At 38.3% G+C, this 23,001-nt stretch overlaps 1 pseudogene; it reads left to right on the plus strand.

Moving 5' to 3' along the window:
* LOC126727902 (probable LRR receptor-like serine/threonine-protein kinase At1g07560) lies at nt 1-22,706 on the plus strand (annotated as a pseudogene).
* Nucleotides 22,707-23,001: the final 295 nt, after the last annotated feature.

Consider the following 23,001-nt stretch of genomic DNA (forward strand, 5'->3'; position numbering starts at 1 on the left):
ATGGCCAAGGCAATCCCTAATAATCACCCCGATGCTGGAATTTCTTCCTTGGTCAGAAGTAGCCCCATCAACATTAACTTTGAAAACACCCCATCAGGGGTTTCTTTATTCCATGTGAAAATTACAACAGAAATCCAATTCCAAAGTTCTACTTGTATGTCAGGGTCCATTATTGGCTCGATAGTGCATATAAGGTATTTATCCTCTTGAAACTAGTCATGCCCTCTTTATCTAAGGCAAATACTTGTTGAACATCAACGTGTACGTATACACAAGTGTGCATACAATCGTGTAACCGCCATTGCTCATTATCTAATATCATTTTTGTTCCTGTCTAATAAAAAGTGGGTTGGGAGTACCTTCTATTTCGACTTTGGAATTATGTCTTAGGAGTTTGGACAAATCCAATAATCTAATTGAGTAAAATGTCGTATTTAGTGCACAAAGTTTTGACATTTTATGGGTTTAGGAGAAGTTATGATAGATAGGTCGTATTTAGTGCACAAAGCTCTCACACTTTCTTTAGAAGAAATCATGATAGGTAGCCTTACCAGTTACGCAATTTGTTTTGGAGAGGCTGATTCCTTGCAATTATCCAACTAAATACAAAAATATTTTTGTACTTTTCAAAAAAAAAAAAAAAGTACAAAAATAAATGTGTTAATATTTTTATTTATTTTTGGGTGAAAAATATTGTTATCCATGAATACAGCAATTCCTACCCAGTACCCACAGCACAAAGCAGTTCAGATATTTTAGATTTGTTAAAGTTGTTGAGAGAACGAGTGATTGAAAGAAGGAACATAGAAAACAAAGAGAGAAAGTAAGAATTAACATGGTTTGATTTGACTATATCTATAGCAGAAAGTCATTGACAGCTGCATCTTGACGACAAAAAGCTTTTTACAATGAAGTGTGAACCCAATGTAGAGTTTATGCACAAGACAACTCTAGATTAACACCAAATTAACTTGCTTGTTGTACAATTACATGGACATTCAGTTTGTTTGGGTCTCTTGAGTCTTGACCCATAACATCTTTAACAAGATTTATTCAGTGGTTGATTGATTCTCTATTTTTTCTGTGTGCCACTCTATGTGAATATTCCATTCTTATTTTTTTACTTGGTCCCTATTGCCTTAGCTTTTTGAAGGTGATCAAACTTTTAAGTTTTATACAAGATATTTGGTCTAGGTTGTCTGTTTAATTGTACGTCTGATATGGGTCCTTGATCAGTGTGAATTTGTCAAACAAAAGGAGGCTATCTAGAAACTTGTAGTGGATGAATAATTGAATGTTACTTGTGTAATAGCTTTCATTTAGTATAGACTGCAATTTGATTATAAAAAAAAATTAACATCTGAATAAGCACAAACATTAAACGAACAAAAAAAAAAAAAACCAACATTTTGGCTTTCACATAGATTTTTCTGTTAGCGTGGAAGTCCGCATGATCACAAAAAGGGTAGGTGTTAAATCAACAATTTTTGGACCTTAAGCTGTTTGAAAATTTGTGTCTTAGGAATTTTAGTGCCAGTTTTATTGCAAAAAGACATGGGGTGTTCTGAAATTCGTATTGGAACCTTATTTGAAGAGACTGTATTCATTAATTAAGTCTGATTCCCTCTTTCTTTTTGCAAAATTTCAAGGTTTCATTAGCATTGACTGTGGCAGCGATGAAGATTACATCGACACGGGAACCATTATTTCCTGTGTCCGATAAAGAATTGATAGATACTGGAATAGTCAGGGCAATATCCCCTGATTTATCTTAAAATCTTCCTCAGTTTGCAAAGAACTTGAGAAGTTTTCCTCTGGGAACAAGGAATTGTTACACCCTGAGACCAGAGCAAGGCAAAAACAATAATTATTTGATCAGGGCAACATTCTTATATGGGAATTATGATGGTGAAAACCGGCAACCAGTATTCGACCTACATCTTGGGGTTAATGCATGGAAAACAGTGAATTTAACAAATACTGATGCATTTCGTTATTATTATTATTATTATGACATTATTTATGTTCCCTTGACGGATTACATAGATGTGTGCTTAATAAACACTGGGCATGGAGTACCCTTCATTTCATCATTGGAACTACGGCTTTTGGACAATTCCATTTATCAAACTCAGGGCAGGGCACTTGTGAAAATATGGGGATATGATGTTGGCAGGAACAATTCTGAAGATGCATTCGGGTGAATCAGTTACACCATTCTGAGCTTAAAATAATTACTGGCTATGGTAGGAACTGCTTTCTGACACTGAATATTCATCTTCAGTAGCATGGCTATAACTTATTCCATTGCATATGAAGAATATTATTGCATGCCTTTCATTTTATGATAACTCTTTTACCACTCAGGATTATCATAGATACTGTTATATGTTCTCAAACTTAAATGTTAAGATAAGTGAGCTCGCCACCTTGCTGCATTTCATTAATTTTTCCATGACAACAGTATTTCAACTTTCCAGTTACCTTTTCATGTTCATCAATTATTAAAAAAAAAAAAAAAAAAAAAAAAAAAAAAAAAAACTTTTATACATATAATGCTGTTCAATATCATCTTGTTCTGGCACAATCTGAATTATTTAATTTAATTTAATTTTTTTCAATTAGGTACCCATATGATGTCTATGATCGCATATGGAGCCCTTTACTATTTAACAATTGGCTCATGGATGAGGGATCCTTAATTGCCGATGGTGTTAAAGCAATTAAAACAATTATTTTAGCAAATGTTGGGACCCACTAGGTGTAGCCGAATTTGAAAGCCAAACCCCTCACCCCATAGCCGTAGACTCGAAGAGGCGCCGACAAAGTACAAACCGCCTTTTAGAGACACGTTGTTTCGGTGAACAAGTAAAAGCGGTGAGAGATATTTCTCTTTTTTTGGGATTTGATCCCAGGAATATTCACTTGGAAAGTGATTTATATGCAAATGTTGAATATCAAGTCATCAAAAAATTAAAACAATTATTTTAGCGTAACAATTATGGATATGTTTAGCTAAATCCTTCCTAATTCCTTTTTCAGGGATTTGTCATACAATGACTTAACTGGGTCACTGCCAGAATTTTTGGCACAATTGCAGAATTTGAACACCCTGTAAGTTATTGTTCTTTGATCTTAGTATTGTAAACGTTAATTTTGGGAAAGGAAATTGAAGTGATCTACCTAACATTATCTTTGCAGTAATTTAAGTGGGAACAAGCTCACAGGTTCTGTTCCTGAGGTTCTTCAGAAAATGTCTAGGGATGGGAAATTGGTCTTGAGGTTAGCTTATTTTCCTTCCTCCAATATTTCATTCTCTTAAAAATTCCAAGTTCTCACCGCATCCAAAATTTGTAAAATTTACAACTTCTCTTAATTGCATAGAATTTTTCAAATGTTTTGGTTTTTTTTTTTTTTTTCAAGTACATCTTATTAATATTTGGATGAACATATCACTTTCTTAACTAGTGGGAGTTGTCCAAAGCATCCGAATTCCAATTGCTATTAATGATTAAGTGCAAATAGGATATAATGGTAGAAATAACCAGCAGAATTAAATCAAGCTATGGATTTCTTGTTTTTATCTAATTACTTGTGTTTTATTTACAGATTTCAAGCATTTGGAAACTTCAATAAGTGATGTCTATAGCTTTGGGATTATTTTGTTTGAGCTAATCACTGGCCGCCTTGCAATACTTAGAGGCCCTGTGAGAAACAATCACATACTTGATTGGGTTAATCCTTTGATTGAAAGGGGTGATGTTCAAAACATTGTTGATCCAAGATTAGAAGGGGAATTCAACACTAATTCTGCTTGGAAAGCTATAGAGATAGCCATGTCATGTATACCATCATTAGCTATCTAAAGGCTAGACATGAATCATGTGTTGGCAGAATTGAAGGAATGTTTGGCTCTAGAGATGGCTTGGGGAAGAACTCAAAGGATGGAAACTGAGGGGAATAAAACAACTTCGAGAATTCCTTCCAAAATGACCTATTTGGAGTATGAATCAGATATAGCTCCCCATGCTAGGTAGTAATACAACAAAAGAAGAGTGTTAATTGTGTCTTGTATAATATATAACGAGTTTGTATCACATTAGAATTTTAAGAACTTTTTTTTTTTTTTTTTTGGTTTGTTGATAATTTGATTGCTGATACAATAAGACTTTAGAATATTGGTGATGTCCCTTTCAGTAATTAATAAGTGAGTCTTTTCTAAATGGAAATTCTAGTTTAAGTTGACATAGTCATATGTGATTATAGTTTCTAAGCATAGGAAGGTTTGATATAGAGCTTTACTACATCAAGAATATTTTCCAAATGAGCCTTTGTCTGTTGCCAAAATAGAAATCAAAAACTTTAGTGCAGTAGTTTAAGTTGAGAAAACCTTGTTATGAAACTTTTATTAGAGCCACCACACTTTTAGGCCTTGTCAATAGTTTTTCATCTATCAATGAAATCTGTGTTACTCCCATGAATTTTATCTCTCCATGCCAAAATAGAATAGGATCATACAAGTTCGTTAAATAATAGCAAAAGAAAATTTCAAATTATTTCATAGCTTTCATGAAATGGCTTGGTATCATGACTTGCATTGTTGCTAGCCACCATAGAATTTGCAACTGTTGGTAGTTCACTTTGAACATCATTAATGCTACATTCTAGAGAAATTCATTATCATAGCAAAGTCATATATGTTTCAACTTCTGGAAATGTTGGATATAATTGTGACTTTTCATCTTTCTTCTTTCTGTATGATTTTGTATTTTGAATTCACCTGCCTTTCTGTCTACCTTTCTTTTTATTTTTTAAAAAACTACAGTTGAAGCTATCATGGGCATCAAGAAAGTATACAATGTGACTAGAAACTGGCAAGGTGATCCATGTCTCCCAAGTGAATACTCATGGGATGGTTTGAAATGCAGTGACAACAATCATCCAATGATCATCTCATTGGAAGTGAACTTCCAAAACATCAAAACTTGTGTTGACACAATACACATGCTGTGATATTTCAATTAATATATTGTCTAATGTGAAAAAAAAAAATCCTCCTTAACTTGGAGGCACATAAAATGGGCCATCATATTAACTGATATGAAAATATGATGCATCATTTTAGGAAATGTGACAATGGAACAGACTCCTTTCAAATTCAACTAAAAAATATGGTTCTGTCATACCTTCTGATATTTGACTAAATTTGTTTCATATTGATGGAATGTTCAAACACATCTCCTCCCCAAAAATAAGAATAATTTTGTTTTAATTGCAAATTATCTTTCAAAAAATGGCAATAACTCTTCCTTCTTTCATTATGACAAACAGGAACTTGGGCTCAAGCAATATGACAGGGGAGATTGCAACTTCGTTTTTCAATCTCAAAGTAATGCAGTCCTTGTGAGTCTTAATCTGAATTGTGATTGATATTTAGCATTCAGATACTATACAATAGTGATAGCTAGACACCAGCAGGTCCAGAAACACCATCTGCTAGCTTGAGATTACCAATCAGCAGGTAGATAATGGAACCCTTAATTGCCGAAGGTGTTAATGCTTGGAGAGTGTATTTGTGGGATTTGATTTCAGGAATTTTTACTTGGAAATTCTATATGCAAGTCATGTAGTTGATTATCGGGTTGTCAAGAAAAGAAAACAATTGTTTAGCTTAACATCTGTGCATCTTGCTAACTCCTGTTTCAGGGACTTGTCATACAATGACTTAACTGGGCCACTGCCAGAATTTTTGGCACAACTACTGAATTTGAACACACTGTAAGTTGTTGAGCTTTGATCTTGGTATTGAAAATGTAAATTTCAGTGAAGGAAATTGAGGTGATCTGCATAACAATATCTTTGCAGTAATATAAGTGGAAACAAGCTCACAGGTTCAGTTCCTGAGGCTCTTCTGCAGAAGTTTAGGGATGAGAAAATGGTCTTGAGGTAGCTTATCTTCCTTCCTCCAATATTTTATTTACTTAATATTCTAATTTCATTTTTTCACCTTCTAGTGTTTTCTCTCTCTTTCTTTTACAATTATAACTGCTTTTTATACATGCCAAATACTAGAAAAAGTATATGTTGTTCACTAATATGTAAAATCAGATTTCTTCTATTTTTCCAACATCAATTGAATTGCAAGATGACAGCACCATCTATCCATGTTTAATAACTTACTATGGCATATTACCTTGATGCATTTTATGCAAGTGTTGGCGAAAATCCAGATCTTTGTATGTCGGTTCCATGCAAGAGGAAAAAGAAAAAGGAATTTGTTGTTCCAATTGTTGCATCATCTATAGCAGCAATTATGGTTCTTCTGTTCATCTTTTGTGCTCTGGCTATGTATAGAAGGAAAAGACAAGGAGGTACTTCTTTCTTTATTTTCTGATTCTGTAATTGTTATCACAATTCACTGAAGTGAGGTACAAGAGATGTAGCATCCAGTCCCAGGTAGTCCTATTTTTCCTGTGATACACCAAAGACTTTAAGAAAGTCATGAAAATAATGTATAGAAATTGAAGAAAAATACTGTGAATATTAATTAGTTTTCACTAGTGGCTATCGTGACAAACCACACGATCAAGACCACAAATAATGCAGCTGATAAAAAATTTTGATTACATACATGGACCATTCAACATGTGACTGAGTGGTAAGTGTGCACATTCTCTTCATGCAATGCAAGGGTATGAATCTTGCTTGAGTCATGTTTCAGTTGATTTGTACCTAACTTTATGATGTCAGTGGGATTTATTTTTCTGAGGATTGCCATCCTCGGACTGTGTGCTGATACTCTATTTTGCTTGACCAAAAAGATAATATTAATCACAGTAATTCTTACATACATGGGCAGGTTGTCAACAGTTCAAATAGTCACATGGGATCTCAAGTTACACAAAAGAATAGTTAAAGAACACTTGAATCTTTCCTTCACAACACCGCTGAGTTTACATATATAATACCGCACACCTGGTCCATACCTATTGTCACCCAAAATTGCCAAATAAATAAATAACAATCCGGTCACTGTGCCACACAGATTATTAACCATATCATCCCAATCTCCTGCGGTTTTGTAAAAGGTCTTGTTCTAGCCTTCTTCAATTCTGGGAATTCAAATTGAGAAGGCAAGCAAACTTGGGGAGATCACTTCATACAATCTTGAGCCCATGCTGACTCTATAAATTTGGACAACTCTTCTTGATGTGCAAAATAGAGATGAGCATACAATCCAGAACCTCCTCTAGCTTTACCACTGACAAAATATCATGGAGAAACCTCAACAATACCGTGTGAGATGAAATCAATTTGAGTACACAAGTAGCTGTTAAGTTGCTCTCTACTTCATCAAACCAAGGCTATAACAAATTTCGAGCAAAGGTTAGATTGAATTTTTGACTACTTCAAAATGCTAATTTAATTTTGAAACTATGATGGCATGAAGCATGCAGCTAAAATACTTTTATCCAATTAAATTGGAGCATTGTTTTGAAATACAGGCATGTAACACACCAAACCCATACCAAGGATTTAGATGCATAACCAATCTTATAAATAGTCAACAATAATATAATGGAACAGAGCGTAATTAAATATCCACAAATAAACTTCAAATAATCAAAATCTTTCCTATGAAATCCATAAAACAAAGACTTTAATAATAAAGTCTCTAAATACAATCTCAAAAGAGTTCCACAAATGCCAAACTTACTATCCTAAAAAAATATATTAAAACAATCCATCAACTAACATAGCTCCAAAAGAAGTTTTCAATCTATGTCTCCAATGATCTACCACCAAAAGATATTCCACTGCTCTAATCTGAAAGGGTGGAGAAAGGGGGGTGAGTTAGAAGTCCAATAAGAGACTACATAATATGATGATGTCTTTCAAAACAAAACATTAGTATCATTAAAAATATAGTCTTTACAAAACATTTACTATATAGCTTTAACGGTAATATAATATATTCTATAAAACTGTTAGAAAGAAAACATTTACTATAACATTGTAATCAATAAATAAAATAGTAACCACTTTAATTGGCCAAAATACACTAGATAGGCAGAAACAATTTAATATAGTAATAAAAAATTTTTCCACTTGTAACAGCCAATAACAATAAAACAATAGTTTGATGTGGAAAATATTTTGATGTGGAAAACATTAAACATTAGCTAGACAAAAACATAAGCTGCTAAACAATCGGTGGGTGATCCCCATAGAGAACAATAACACTAACCTCAGAGAGGCAACACTGGCTCCAAAGAGCAAATAATAACACTACACCATACCACAATAACACTACATCGGCCGAAGACCAACACTTAACCCTGTGTTGGCAAAGGTTGCAGATTGTCTAGCTAACCGTTTGAAAACATTTTTACTATATTACAATATTGCCACTATTAATCATATATTATATAACAAATACTTTCAAAAAAATATAGTTTTGAGTCATTCTTTAACATATACAGTTTCAAAACAATATACAAGAAATAATAAAATTCTAATATGTATCATGCATAGACAATGGTATAAGTTTTTGGAAACTTCACTTTTGAAATATTATATATATATATATATATATTTATCAAAAATATATATAAATATATACGTCTTGAGAGACATCATGTTCTAAAGTCCACTTACCTCTAGTTGCTAATACTCGTAGTCTAGATCCAAAATCAAATGAGCTTTTCCTCCACACCTAAAAGTAAAGGAGTAACATAATTATATAATTAATCCACCTTGACGTATACCATAAGGATGTAAGGGACACTTCCTAATAATTTTATGCTTATAGATCATATTATCCCACCTTACATATACATGGCATCCAATAAGATTCCTACCCGTAAGACATAGAAAGGATGCTATAGGTTTACAAAGTTATTTCTACCTGTAGGACCTAGTAACTTGTATCATGCAATGACAATAATTTAGAAACTTGAAACAATTATATAGATTACAAAAGTTATGAAGCTAGCACCACTACCAATCTACGTAAATCCCAGCAACAAAACATCTACTAGTGCTTAACCTATGTAGGATTTGATGCTACTCCACGTACATATATGAGGATATGTTTCAAAATCAAATAAAATAATCCAAGTCTAAAATACACTTCCATGATAACTTCAATTCCTAAGCAACTGTTAGTATAATTCCAATATTTTCAAGCAGCCTAGAGATGAAGGTTTCTTAATCAAATATGTTATCATTAAGGCGTGCATATATTGATGTTTACCTCAATATAACGAATTTGCTGGCTGCCCCTAGCAATTCCACAGTCTTCTATCCCTTCAATTTTGAGAAACCCTAATTCTCTTCTCTTAATCTTTTATACGCTAACCACTCTACCTTTCACGTGATTGACTTAAAAGACCCAGTATATAAACCTCTAAAATAACACTCCAATTCAGTCTAGGAAGATCAATCAGACTCCAATTAGTACTCTTAAATAACACTCCTACTTGTGCTAGAGTTTGAGACCCACTAAAACTTAAATAAGCTTCCAAGACTTTAATTCCCAATCAAACTCAAATCAAGGTTGTTTAGATGGGCTAAAACTCTAAAGAATTCCATTAACACTTAAACTCCTAATCCAAATAGGTTTTAGTCTCTTATCCTTTTCCTTAACTGATAAGGAGACTAAAAGTTTAATATGAATAATCCACAAAATAACTCTCACATTAAATCTTTTATTTATTTTCTTTGTAGATATCATAATATAAAATAATATCACCTTCAAAATAAATTAAATAATTCATCAATTTCACTTTAGAAGCAATAAAATTAATTTAAGTGAGGCGGGTGTTACATTCTCCCCCTCTTATAAAATTTTCGTCCTCGAAAATTCAAACATACCTCAATTTACTAGTGCTTCAATCTTAGGAAGGTCCATTGTAATTCCATCTCTAAAGACCATATGTCCTAAGAACACCACTTTATTCAACTAGCACTCACACTTTCTCAATTTAGCATGCAACCTCTTGTCTCTTAAAATTTGCAAAACAATCCTCAAAAACATCACTTAATCTGACCAAATGTCAATCCTCATCACACACCAACACACATCACACAATCAATCAAATTGGGGCATCACAATCTCCCCCACTTAAATTCCTAACGTCCTCGTTAGGGCCCAATTTGTGAGGTAGTGTCTCTGAGCCCCCACGGGATTACTGGGCTGGCTCTGATACCATATGTAACAACTCAAGGAAAAGCGCTAGCCACATATGCGCTATACCTCAAAAGGACTAGTCACAATTGAGGCTCCTTGTAGTTATTAATAAAGCCCAGTTCAACCCAGTAAATACCCGATGTGGGACTCATCACACACCCACACACATCACACAATCAATCAAATTGGGGCATCACAAGGCACAACTCTTAATGATAGTCCATCATAGAAACTTGGTTTCTCTTGTTGGATATTGTGATGAGAGTGAAAAGAAGGCACTTATATATGAGTTCATGGCTAATGGCAATCTACACCAACATTTATCAGGTATTTACCATCTACCATTTGTGTCCAAAGGCTCTTCATCATATGACACAGTAAGTTACCTTTGTGGTTTGATCAAATTAAAAACATGATTTAGTAGAGGGCAAGCTCCATAAAAGCACCTATAGTAGTAGCTAAGCATATTAGAATCTGAACAGTCTTTTCCACTATTAGTTATCTCTGTCAAATCAAAAGAATGTTGGCTTGAGCAGTGCACCAAACAGGTGCAATTCATACCAGATGTGTATCAAGTCTTTTCCATTGGGTAGTCTCATTTTGCCTAATCTTATCATGAAACACAATGAATACTGCCTAGGAAACTGTAACTAAGTCTTGCCCTTTAGTGAAGTACCTACGGTACTATACTACTATCTAAGCATACTAGAATGTGGGTATGACCACTATCCATAGGCCCAGCTAATATTTTCATGATACACCAATACAAAACATAAGAACAATTAAAACAAACCAAAAAAGAGGAAGCGTGAGGTACCAAAAAACCAATCTAAGCTTAATACATAAAAAAAAAAAAAAAAAATGCAATTGCTATTTCATATAATTAGGCTTAGGAATGTGTAGTTTGACTAAAAACTCACAAATATTATTAATTTTCTTGCAAAATTGTGAAATCAGAGCTATAACATCCCAGCTTAAAGAGAAATTGATATGTTTCGACTGCAGTGACAAACACAAATGTCTTAACTTGAAATGAGAGACTTCATATTGCAGTGGATGTAGCACATGGTTTGTAAACAAATCAACTACATCATTATTCATCTTCAATGTTGTTGGATTTCGGTTATAAATATATTAAGAATAAGTTACCAATGGTTTACTGGTGGGTTTGCAGGGTTGGAGTATCTACATAATGGTTGTAAGCCACCTATAACCTATAGAGATTTGAAACCTTCCAACATTTTATTAAATGAACACATGCAAACCAAGATAGCTGATTTCGAGCTGTCTAGAGCCTTCGCAACTGAAAATGACTCTCATGTGTCAACTCACCCAGTTGGCACATTAGGATACCTTGATCCTGCGTAAGTGTTTAGGCCTGCTAATTTGTGTGTGTAGATATATCTATATATATATATATATATATATATATATGATGTGCAATGAAAATTCATAAGTCATTTCCTGTCCATATGCGTCGTCCAAAGGAAAGACAAGAAGGGAAATCCTTGCCAAGCTCCTCGTCCGTCTGTCCTTAAGGACAGACGAGCTTACTATCGTCTGTTTGTCCTTAAGGACAGACGGGCTTTCTACCGTCCGTCCATCCGTAAAGGATGGACGAGTTTACTACCATCCCCTCGTCCTTAAAGGACGAGGGAGGCTACTACATGTCTCCACCGAGTGGAAGAACGTACCGTCGCTAGTCAAGTCCAACCGTTGTGAAATGCAGACTTCTTGAACAATCTAACTTCTACATTAGTTACGAAAGTTACCTCCGAGCCTTTTGGATTCCCCAATAGTAGGAACGGTTACCAAACAAGTAACCGCTCCCCGCATACTATATAAACACACGCCAATGAAAGAGTAAGGGATTTTGTTTTTCTGAGACTTTCAATTTACAAAGTCAGACAAAAGGCTAACTTCACCATCGGAGGGTTCTTGGTCGGCTTCCACCGGTCTCCTTTAAGTTTTCTGTTTGTTTTCTCAGGATCCAGTCACAAATTCATCAAGGCCCGGCACTTTCAGTCCACTGATATCACTGGATTCATCAGTTGGCGCCGTCTGTGGGAAAGAATAACATTTGAACTCCATTGTTGGATTCTGCGATTTCTTTCTCGGACAAAAGGGCTGAAATGGTCCGGACAAGGTCAAGGGCTACTAGCCCAGGCCCTCAAGAAAGTAGAGGCGACCGTCAATCGGTGCCTACCGTACAACCGCCTTCTGTCCAACACATGCAATCCATGGCTGCTACTATGGCGGAGTTGACCCACCAGAACTAGGAGTTGGTTAGAGAACTTAACATGAGGAGGTAGTGTCACGATGAGAACATTGGAGGACAGGCCTAGAGTCAAGATGAGAGGAATGTCGAGTTTGAAAGCCAGTCAAGGGGTACCCCTTCAAGGAGGGTGCCTCACTTGGAGAGGGAGATGGACCAAATGAGAAGAACTATGGATGAGATGAAGGAGAATATGAAGAGGACCAACCCTGTAGAAGACTTGGTTCACAGAACTGACTCCCCTTTTGTGCCTTCCATCAATGCTCACCATTTGCCACCCAAGTTCAAGATGCCTTCCTTAGATTCATATGATGGGACGCGGGATCCGTTTGATCACATTGCCACCTTCAAAACTACTATGCACCTTCAAGGGGTTTCGAATGAAATAATGTGCAAAGCTTTCCCTACTACCCTTAAAGGACCCGCACGAGTGTGGTTCAGCAAAATACCTCCGAGAACAGTAACATTCTTCGAGGAGTTAAGCAAGTTATTTATCAACAATTTCATCGGAGGACAGAGGCACAAGCGTTCCTCGTCTAGTTTGCTGACCATAAAACAAGGGGAGGATGAAAGTTTGCGGTCCTTCATTACGCGGTTCAATAGGGAAGCCTTAGTAGTGGACGAGATGGATGACAAGCTCCTCCTAACGGCTTTCCACAATGGGGTTCACTCTGACTTGTTCATCCACAAGCTATATGAGCAAGAGCCTCAGACCATGGCTGAACTCGTCCATTCAACCCAGAATTTTATGAATGCAGAAGATGCTATCATAGCCAAGAAAAGGAAGAGAGTTGAGAAAATGGATGCTAACCCCACTCGCCATTCATAACAAGGTCCTCGTCTTAAAAAAGGATGAACGGAAGACAAGAAGGATCGAGACAGGAAGGCAGGCCCCTCAGCATGAAGTCAGCAGTATACGCCACTAAACATGCCACTTGATCAAGTCTTAATGCAAATCAAGGATGATCCTTCCTTGAAGTAGCCAGAAAAAATGAAGGGAGATCCAAATAAGCGCAATAGAAACAAGTATTGTCGCTTCCATAGAGACCATAGGCATGATACAGATGAGTGTTTTGACCTAAAGCAGCAGATTGAGAATCTTATAAGGCAGGGGAAGCTAAGAAGTTTCCTTGGACGAGACCACAAGGACGAAAAACTCAAGGGAAATGCTGAAGAGTCGTCACGGCCACCTCTTGGAGAAATCAGAGTTATTATTGGAGGGAGCTCTACAGGCCAGTCGTCCAAGTCCAAGAAAACATACATAAAGGTGGTGCAGAGCGTCCAACTCTCTAGACGACCACCCAGAGATAGGAACACGGACGAACAGGCAATCACGTTCACTAAAGAAGAAGCTGAAAGAATCCACCATCCTCATGACGATGCTATTGTCATTACCTTGCTCATCGCTGATTATACAACCAGAAGGGTACTAGTTGATAATGGAAGCTCGGCAGATATTTTGTATCTTCCAGCTTTTCAGCAAATGAGGTTAGGACAAGACCGTCTTCGTCCGGTGAATTCCCCACTAGTAGGTTTTGGTGGAATGAAGGTGCAGCCTGTGGGTACTATTACATTACCAGTAGTAGTGGGGGCATATCCACAGCAAATCACCAAGGACGTGAATTTTCTAGTGGTAGACTGTTCGTCCTCCTATAATGCCATAATTGGGAGGCCAACTTTAAATAGTTGAAAAGCAGTTACATCCACCTACCACCTATCAGTCAAGTTTCCAACAGACTATGGAGTAGGACAGGTACAAGGAGATCAACTAGCAGCGAGAGAATGTTACTTGGTTATGTTGGCCACGGACGAGCAAGTGCAGACCATGACTATTGAAGAAAAAAGGGTCGTGGTAGAACCCATTGAAGTGTTGGAAGATATTTCCTTAGACGAAAGAAACCCTGAGAGGTGTACTAGGGTTGGGGCAGATCTAGAAGGAAGGATTAAAGAGGACCTCGTCTAGTTTTTGAGGAAGATTATAGATGTATTTGCTTGGAGTCATGAGGATATGCCTGGAATAGATCCTAATGTCATCACCCATCGCCTGAACGTATGTCTATCCTCAAAGCCAGTACGACAAAAGAAAAGGGTGTTTGCTTCTGAGAGAGATAATGCTATTAAAGACGAAGTTCAAAAGTTGATAGCAGCAAAGTTTATACGAGAGGTGTACTATCCAGATTGGTTGGCCAATGTAGTGATGGTCAAAAAGGCGAACGGCAAGTGGAGGATGTGTGTGGATTTTACTGATCTGAACAAAGCTTGCCCCAAAGATAGCTATCCATTACCACGCATTGATCAACTGGTGGACTCTACCGCAGGCCACAAACTACTTAGTTTTATGGACGCTTTCTCAGGATACAACCAGAACGGATGGACGAGGTTGACCAGGAGAAGACATCATTCATTACTAGTCAAGGCTTGTTTTGTTATGAAGTAATGCCCTTTGGCTTGAAAAACGTTGGAGCAACGTATCAACGACTGGTCAATCACATGTTCCATCCTCAGATTGGGCGAAATGTTGAAGTGTATGTGGATGACATGTTAGTAAAAAGTTTGGAAGAGTGTAAACATCTAGACAACTTGCAAGAAACCTTCAACACACTCAGGCGGTACAGTATGAAGTTGAACCCTAGCAAATGTGCTTTCGGAGTAGCATCAGGAAAATTTCTTGGATTCATGGTCTCACATAGGGGGATCGAGGCAAACCTGGAAAAGATCAAGACAATCCTAGATATGAAGCCTCCGCATAGTATTAAAGAAGTTCAATCTCTCACCGGGCGAGTTGCCGCCCTCAACAAGTTTGTCTCTAAAGCTACTGACAAGTGTTTACCATTTTTCAAGGTTCTAAAGAAAGCATTCGAGTGGACGGACGAGTGCCAAAGAGCCTTCCAAGATTTGAAGACGTATCTTGTTACGCCCCCGCTGCTGAGTCCGTCCGTGGTGGGAGAAGAACTGTTTTTATACCTGGCGGTGACCCCACATGTCGTGAGCTCAGCACTAATAAGAGAGGAAGCAAAAATGCAAAAGCCAGTATATTACACCAGTAGGGCATTGAGTGGGGCGGAAGGACGATATCCACTAATAGAAAAGCTGGCCTTCGCACTCATCACGGCTTCCAGGAAGTTAAGACACTACTTCCAAGCCCATGTAATCAACGTTATGACAGATCACCCGCTTAAGAAAGCCATGAACAAGTTGGAAGCCGCAGGACGTTTGATCCAATGGGCGGTCGAACTCAGCGAGTTTGATATCTGATACCAACCAAGACATGCTATTAAGGCTCAAGTCCTGGCAGACTTTATTGTGGAGTTCACGCCAAGATGCAATGATGAAGAAGTGCAGGAGGATAAAAAGTGGGTGGTCCATGTAGATGGCTCGTCCACACAGTGTGTAGGAGGAATAGGGGTGGTTTTGCAATCCCCTGAAGGAGATCAGTTGAAGCATAGAGTCCGTCTGCAATATCGACCAACTAACAATGAAGTTGAGTATAAAGCCCTGCTTAAAGGGCTAGAATTGGCCAAGTCTGTAGAAGTGAAGTCAGTGCTCGTCCTGGGAGACTCTCTGTTGGTAATGTGCCAAATAAATGGGACATATGAGGCGAAGGAAGAACGAATGAAAAAGTACTTGGAAAGGGTGCTACAGCTTGTGAAAAAATTCAAGGAAGCTAACTTCGTTCAAATCCCGAGGGAAGAGAATGTGGAAGCAGATACCTTAGCGAAGGAAGCCTCAGCAATCAAAACAACAGACGAGTATGATGAAATTCAGTACGTCCCGAGTGTAGATCTCCCGGAAGTACAGCAGATAGGGAATGAAGAAAATTGGATGACCCCAATCGTGTCGTACCTAAAGGACAGAAGACTTCTGGAAGCAAAAGACAAAGCTAGAAAATTCAGGATAAGAGCAGCCAGGTATGTCCTTATGGATGAAGTTCTTTACAAGAGGGGCTTTTCTCAACCTTATCTTAGGTGTCTGGCCCAGATGAGGCGAACTATGTGCTGAGAGAAGTTCATGAAGGAGCCTGTGGAAACCATTCGGGAGCCAGATCGCTCATCCACAAAGTCGTCCGTGTAGGGTACTATTGGCCAACTGTTCAAGTGGATGCAAAAGCTTATGTCAAGACATGTGACAAATGCCAACGATTCAGTAATATCCCCAGACAACCATCAGAGTATCTCACCCCAATGATGGTCCTGTGGCCCTTTGCTCAATGGGGCCTAGATATCATGGGTCCTTTTCCACTTAGAACTAGGCAGATGAAGTTCTTAGTGGTAGGGATTGACTATTTCACTAAATGGGTGGAAGCAGAACCATTGGCAAGCATTACACAGCAGAATGTAAAGAACTTCGTCTAGAAAAATATACTATGCAGGTTTGGGGTACCCAAGGTACTAGTATCCGACAATGGACGGCAATTTGACAACACCCTTTTCAGGGACTTTTGTCAACACTTCGGAATCCACAATCACTATTCCTCTCCTGTCCATCCACAAGCAAACGGTCAGGCTGAGGTTACAAACCGATCCTTGCTGAAAATCATCAAGACTCGTCTTGAGGGGGCAAAGGGAGTATGGCCAGATGAGTTACCTGGTGTCCTATGGGCATACAGGACGACGGTGAGGACCCCTACAGGGGAGACCCCTTTTAACCTAGCCTATGGAAGCGAAGCAGTTATACCTGTGGAAGTGCACATGGCCAACCATAGGATGATGTCATATCAGGAGAAGGATAATGAGGAGCAACTCCGTTTGAACCTCGATCTTATAGACGAAGTGAGGACAGAAGTAGAGCATAGGGCAACGAAGTACAAGAACCTCATGGCTAGGCAATATGATGCAATGGTGAAACCAAGATGTTTTAACATAGGAGATCTCGTCCTGAGGAAGGTCTTCTTGGCAACCAAAAATCCAGCTCATGGGAAATTGGGCCCCAATTGGGAAGGACCCTATAGAGTCATCAACTTTAAAAGACAATGATCCTATTATTTGGAGGCCCTGGACGGGAGAAAGCTAGAACATCCTTGGAACGTGGAGCACCTGAGGAAGTACTACCAGTAAAAATGAGCCAGAATGAGTATCACTATGGACGAGCTTGGAGCTTGCTACTCTTTATATTCTACTTATGTTTAATTCTGTGTTTGATACTATCGCTTTGTTATTTATGTTGTGGTTATTTATCATGATTTTGGACGAAGCTATGAAGTTAACTAAATAAAAGGCACAAGCATGTATGTGCCTTATCTATAAACAATATGTGTAATGTACAAAATGTTGTGTGAATTTCAAATCTCCATGCCACTCTTGTTCAAAGCTAACCTACAAGGTGGCTAAGAACAAAATATTTTTCAACTTTCAATAAGACGAATAAATTCTCTGGACACGGAGATGTAACGTCTAAAGCTTTCCTGAAGGTAAAGCAAGATCAAGGCACCCTCATCCTAATCAAAGGACGAGGTAGAGCCTATAATGAGCCCAAGGCGTATTCGTCCATAAGGGTAAAGCAAAGATGAAGGCATCCTCGTCCAGATCAAAGGACAAGGAAGAACCCAACTTGCCCGGGCAAACTCGTCTGTATACAGGACAAGGCAAAATGAACGTCCAGGCCTTAAACGATTTGGATGAAGGACGAGGCATAATGCACATCCAGGCCATAAACAGTAAGGTCCATAGACGAGGTTTTTGACCCAAAGCCCGGTCCACGGACGAGCAAGGTCCGTAAATCTGTGGACGATCAGGGTGCATAATAAAAGAAATTTTAGTCTAAGGACAAGAAATTACCATTGAAGTTTTAATAGATGGTTTAAAAACATACATCAAATATGGATGAGTCAAGTATGAAGCCATGCATATGAAAATGAAAAATTTCGTCCATACACATATGAAAGAAAAATAACATCCACTAAACTGTTTGAAGGGCAGACAACCAACGTCCAAACACCCTTATGAAGAACAAGTTTAATAACTCGTCCTAGAAACTATGGACTAGTTCAGTGTACTTGAATTACATCAAAAGATCCCAAAACAAAGGATCAAGCATAAAACAAAATAAAATTCTGAAAAAAAAAAAAAAAAAAAAAAAAAAAAAAAAAAAAAAAAAAAAAAACTTGTTCTTAAGCAGAAGGGGCAGTGGGTGGCTGGGTGGAGGCATTGTCTTCAATTTTAACGTCCATAGAGCTGGTTTGGAGAAGAGAGCTGGTAGCAGTATTCAAGTTAAGCTTGATAGAGCTGAAGTCCACCTCGGGGAAGTTTTCAACAGCGTCCATCCTGAAATCCTTAAAACCCGCTGCATAGTTGCGGTCCAATAAGTCTGTGAATTCCTTGGACGCTTTAAACTCCGCAATGGCATCTTCCGTAGCCTTGGAGAAGGAGGTATTCAACTCGTCATTCTTCTTTTGAAGGTGATCAAGATGAGTATCTTTCTCCACTATATCAGCTCTCAACTCCGCGATCAAATTTTGCTACTCCACTTCCTTCTCCTTAGCCTCAGCAGCAACCCCAACCCATTTCTTACTCTCGTCCTTCACATTTTTTATGGTCGTCTCCAGCAAAATCCTCGTCTTGTCCAACTCAGTGACTTGCCTAGACGCTACGATGAACTTAGACATGGCCTGCAAAAGAGAAATGCTTGGTTAGACGACCAAAAGGTTACAAAATAATAAAGGCAAGACAAAAGTAAATTTACCTTAAAAAGATCATGAACACTAGAATGTTCAAAATCTTTTAAAGACATGTCATAACAGGCATGTATGTCTTCATCCTTCACAGCTTCCTGGAAACGTTGCCAAGCCAAATCCTTGTTTTCAACTATGTTCGAGGATACCCTCGGCAGAGGCTGAGACGAGACAGATGTGATCGTCCTAGGAGGTGTCTTGGACTCTAATGGTGGGGGGGAATGTTGAAAACAATCTTATTGGAATTATTGGAAGCGGCTTTCGAGTGAGGGCAATCGTCATAGTCAGCCAGTGAGCAATCCCAAGAGGTGGAGAGACGTCCACATCAATTGCTTGGACGGAGAGATTGAGCTGAGACAGGATAGGCTTGGCCACCTTGGACAATGACTGCTTCACTCTTTTGTCACGATGGCTGGGGAGGCTCCCTAAGTCCAAATTCCTCGGTAGGGACTTCCTTTTGTCCCCAGCAGACGGACGAGTTTGAGGTACAGTGTCAGGACGAGCGTCTCCAACCTCAGGATGATTCCCCTCGCTAGCAACCTCTTTTCCCTTGTTACCTTTCATTGTTGCCATTCCTAAAAAAAAAAAAAAAAAAAAAAAAAAAAAAAAAAAAAAAAAAAAAAAAGAGATTTTTAGAGCTAACACAAAAAGAAAAAAAAGTGTAAAAGACGTCCTGGGTTAGAAGCTTACTTCTCCTTACTGTTATCTAGTGCGCAAGTGCCTCTTCAGAAGGATTAGGACCAAGTCCCCACTTAGCAAGTCATCTAAGCGTCACAAGAGAGTGGAAACTCCTATCTGCGTGTAGACGAGCTCTATGGACGCGATCACGGTGAAACTTGCTAAGGGAAGGACGCCTAACAGCTGTAAAAGAACAAGTTAGAATACAAAAAAAAATAATAATAAATAAATAAATAAAAACTTACCCTGAGGACGAAGGTTCCCTAGGTCCCCAGTATAATGGCCAAAGGTGTCCCGTCCAACGTCTGAAGGGTTTCCAGCCCAATTTCCGGAGACGAAGAAAAACATTGTCTTCCACTTTCTGTCAGACGAGGGTAGGGACCTAATCATTCTACAATCCTTGCCCCTGGTAGTAAACTGGTAAAAGCCAAGGGATTGGTGAATTTCAAAGGGTTTATAGCAGTAGAGGAATTCGTCCACCGTAAGAGGATTATCCCCCCCAAACACCTCCCTCCATAGGACTTGCATAGAGATGACCAATCTAACCTAACTAGTAATTCCCTAATGAAAGCATTTAAAGGAAATCTCAAACCCCCCAGAAGATAGGCCTTATAGACGCCTATCCCAAAACGAGGATCACAACACCATTCTCCACGGACGGGCAACCTAGGGTTAAGCTCATTTGGGATCTGGTACCATGCCCTCAAATTATCTAACCTTTGCTCGTCTGTTTTAGAAGGTATATCTATCACACAACTAAACACGGTTACCTCCTCCTCGTCCAAAGGGATAGACGGAGGGACGGACGGGGAGATGTTGGACGAGGTACCTGCCTGGGACCCTGAGGCCTTCCTAATCTCTTGTTGTAGGGCCTCTAAGGGAAACCCAGGGACGTCAGAAACATATTCCTCGTCCATAGAGTTCCCCCCATCACTGCTACTAGAACCACTAGAACTTGTACTAGTTACGTATTGGTACTCGTCTATGGTCTTTTCTAGACTATCGCTAGATAACATTTTTTGGAAAAGATCAAAAAACCTAAAAGACGAGAGAAGAGGGAATACTTGGCTCTAAGATGAGTGAAGGCTACGGACGCGAGGAAATTCCTAGACAAGGCTCTAGACGAAGAATGTCAAAGAACGAAAATCTTAGAAATGTAGAGGGCAACAGAGGAATTCCCCTATTTATAGAAAATTGACCTGGGCATATAAAACGACACAACCAATCAGGAAGTGACATGCGGCATTCACCTCGAAAAAATGAATCGACGAAACTCATCGCCAATAAGAAGGTGACACGTGGCACCTCGACGTACGCACATTCTGGGTAGCAACGCCTGGTCATTTGTCTCCTTAGATGACCCATATGAACGAGGGGGCAACTGATGTGCAACGAAAATTCATAAGTTGTTTCCCGTCCATATGCGTCGTCCAAAGGAAAGACAAGAAGGGAAATCCTTGCCAAGCTCCTCGTCCGTCTGTCCTTAAGGACAGACGAGCTTACTATCGTCTGTCTGTCCTTAAGGACAGATAGGCTTTCTACCGTCCGTCCATCCGTAAAGGACGGACGAGTTTACTACCGTCCCCTCATCCTTAAAGGACGAGGGAGGCTACTACATGTCTCCATCGAGTGGAAGAACATACCGTCGCTAGTCAAGTCCAACCGTTGTGAAATGCAGACTTCTTGAACAATCTAACTTCTACATCAGTTACGGAAGTTACCTCCGAGCCTTTTGGATTCCCCAACAGTAGGAACGGTTACCAAACAAGTAACCACTCCCCGCATACTATATAAACACACGCCAATGAAAGAGTAAGGGATTTTGTTTTTCTGAGACTTTCAATTTACAAAGTCAGACAAAAGGCTAACTTCACCATCGGAGGGTTCTTGGCTGGCTTCCACCGGTCTCCTCTGAGTTTTCTGTTTGTTTTCTCAGGATCCAGTCACAAATTCATCAAGGCCCGGCACTTTCAGTCCACTGATATCACAGGATTCATCAATATATATATATATATATATATTTGGAGTTAAGAGTGAATTTAGTTATCATTATGTATAGAGGTTCTAGTGGAATCTGCAACATACTAAGCCTATTATCATAAAATTTTCCGCTGCTTAAAAATATTCTGCCTTTAAAGAGCAAACATTGATTTCCAAGTACCCAATGCATCAAAAAACTATAAAATTCACAAATTTCTCTTAATTGAACAAAATTTTAAAATTTTGTAGTTTTTACAAGTACATTGTATTATATTTTTTAAGCACAACTCACTTTCTTCACCAATGGGAGTTATATAAAGTATCAGGATGCCCATGACTATTATTTAAGGCTCAAGTAATGAAAGTAATAACTAGTAGAATTAAATCAAGCTATGAATTTCTTGTATTTATCGAGCCACATGTGTTTTACATGCAGATTTCAAGCATCTGGAAACTTTTATAAGAAAAGCGATGTCTATAGTTTTGGAATTATTTTGTTTGAGCTAATCACAGGCTGTGCTGCAATAGTAAGAGGCCCTGTGAAAAACAGTCACATACTTGACTGGGTTAATCCTTTGATTGAAAGGGGTGATGTTCAAAACATTGTTGATCCAAGATTAGAAGGAGAATTCAAGACCAGCTCTACCTGGAAAGCTATAGAGATAGCCATGTCATGCACACCATCTTATGCTATCCAAAGGCCAGACATGAGTCATGTGTTGGTATAACTTAAGGAATGTTTGGCTCTAGAGATGGCTTATGAAAGAACTCAAAGGATGGCAATTAAGGGAAATTTAACAACTTCAAACACTCCATTCAAAATGACCCATTTGGAGTATGAATTAGATATTGTGCCCCATAGTAGGTAGAATTTTTATTTTTGGATATTTGATAGGTGGGACAGGGAGCATTAGAACTTGGACATATTTGTTGAAAACACTAGAAAGTATCAATTAACCTATAAAACTCGTAGCCCATATTAGGTAGTCATCAAATAAAAGATTAGTGGTCAAGTGTTCTTTGTATGCTATATGACTAGTTTACATTACATTAGTATTTGACGAACTTTCTTATATCCTTGTTTTGTCTCTTGTTCCATGAAAGTATGAGTGTGTATTATAACTTATTTCTATACTTTCTAATGAACAAGTAAATTATAATTATGCATAATTTATATTCTACATGTGCTTAAGGGTTTAGTTTTTTTTT

The sequence above is a fragment of the Quercus robur genome, chromosome 5, assembly GCF_932294415.1.
Source record: "Quercus robur chromosome 5, dhQueRobu3.1, whole genome shotgun sequence".
NCBI classification, from domain to species: domain Eukaryota; kingdom Viridiplantae; phylum Streptophyta; class Magnoliopsida; order Fagales; family Fagaceae; genus Quercus; species Quercus robur.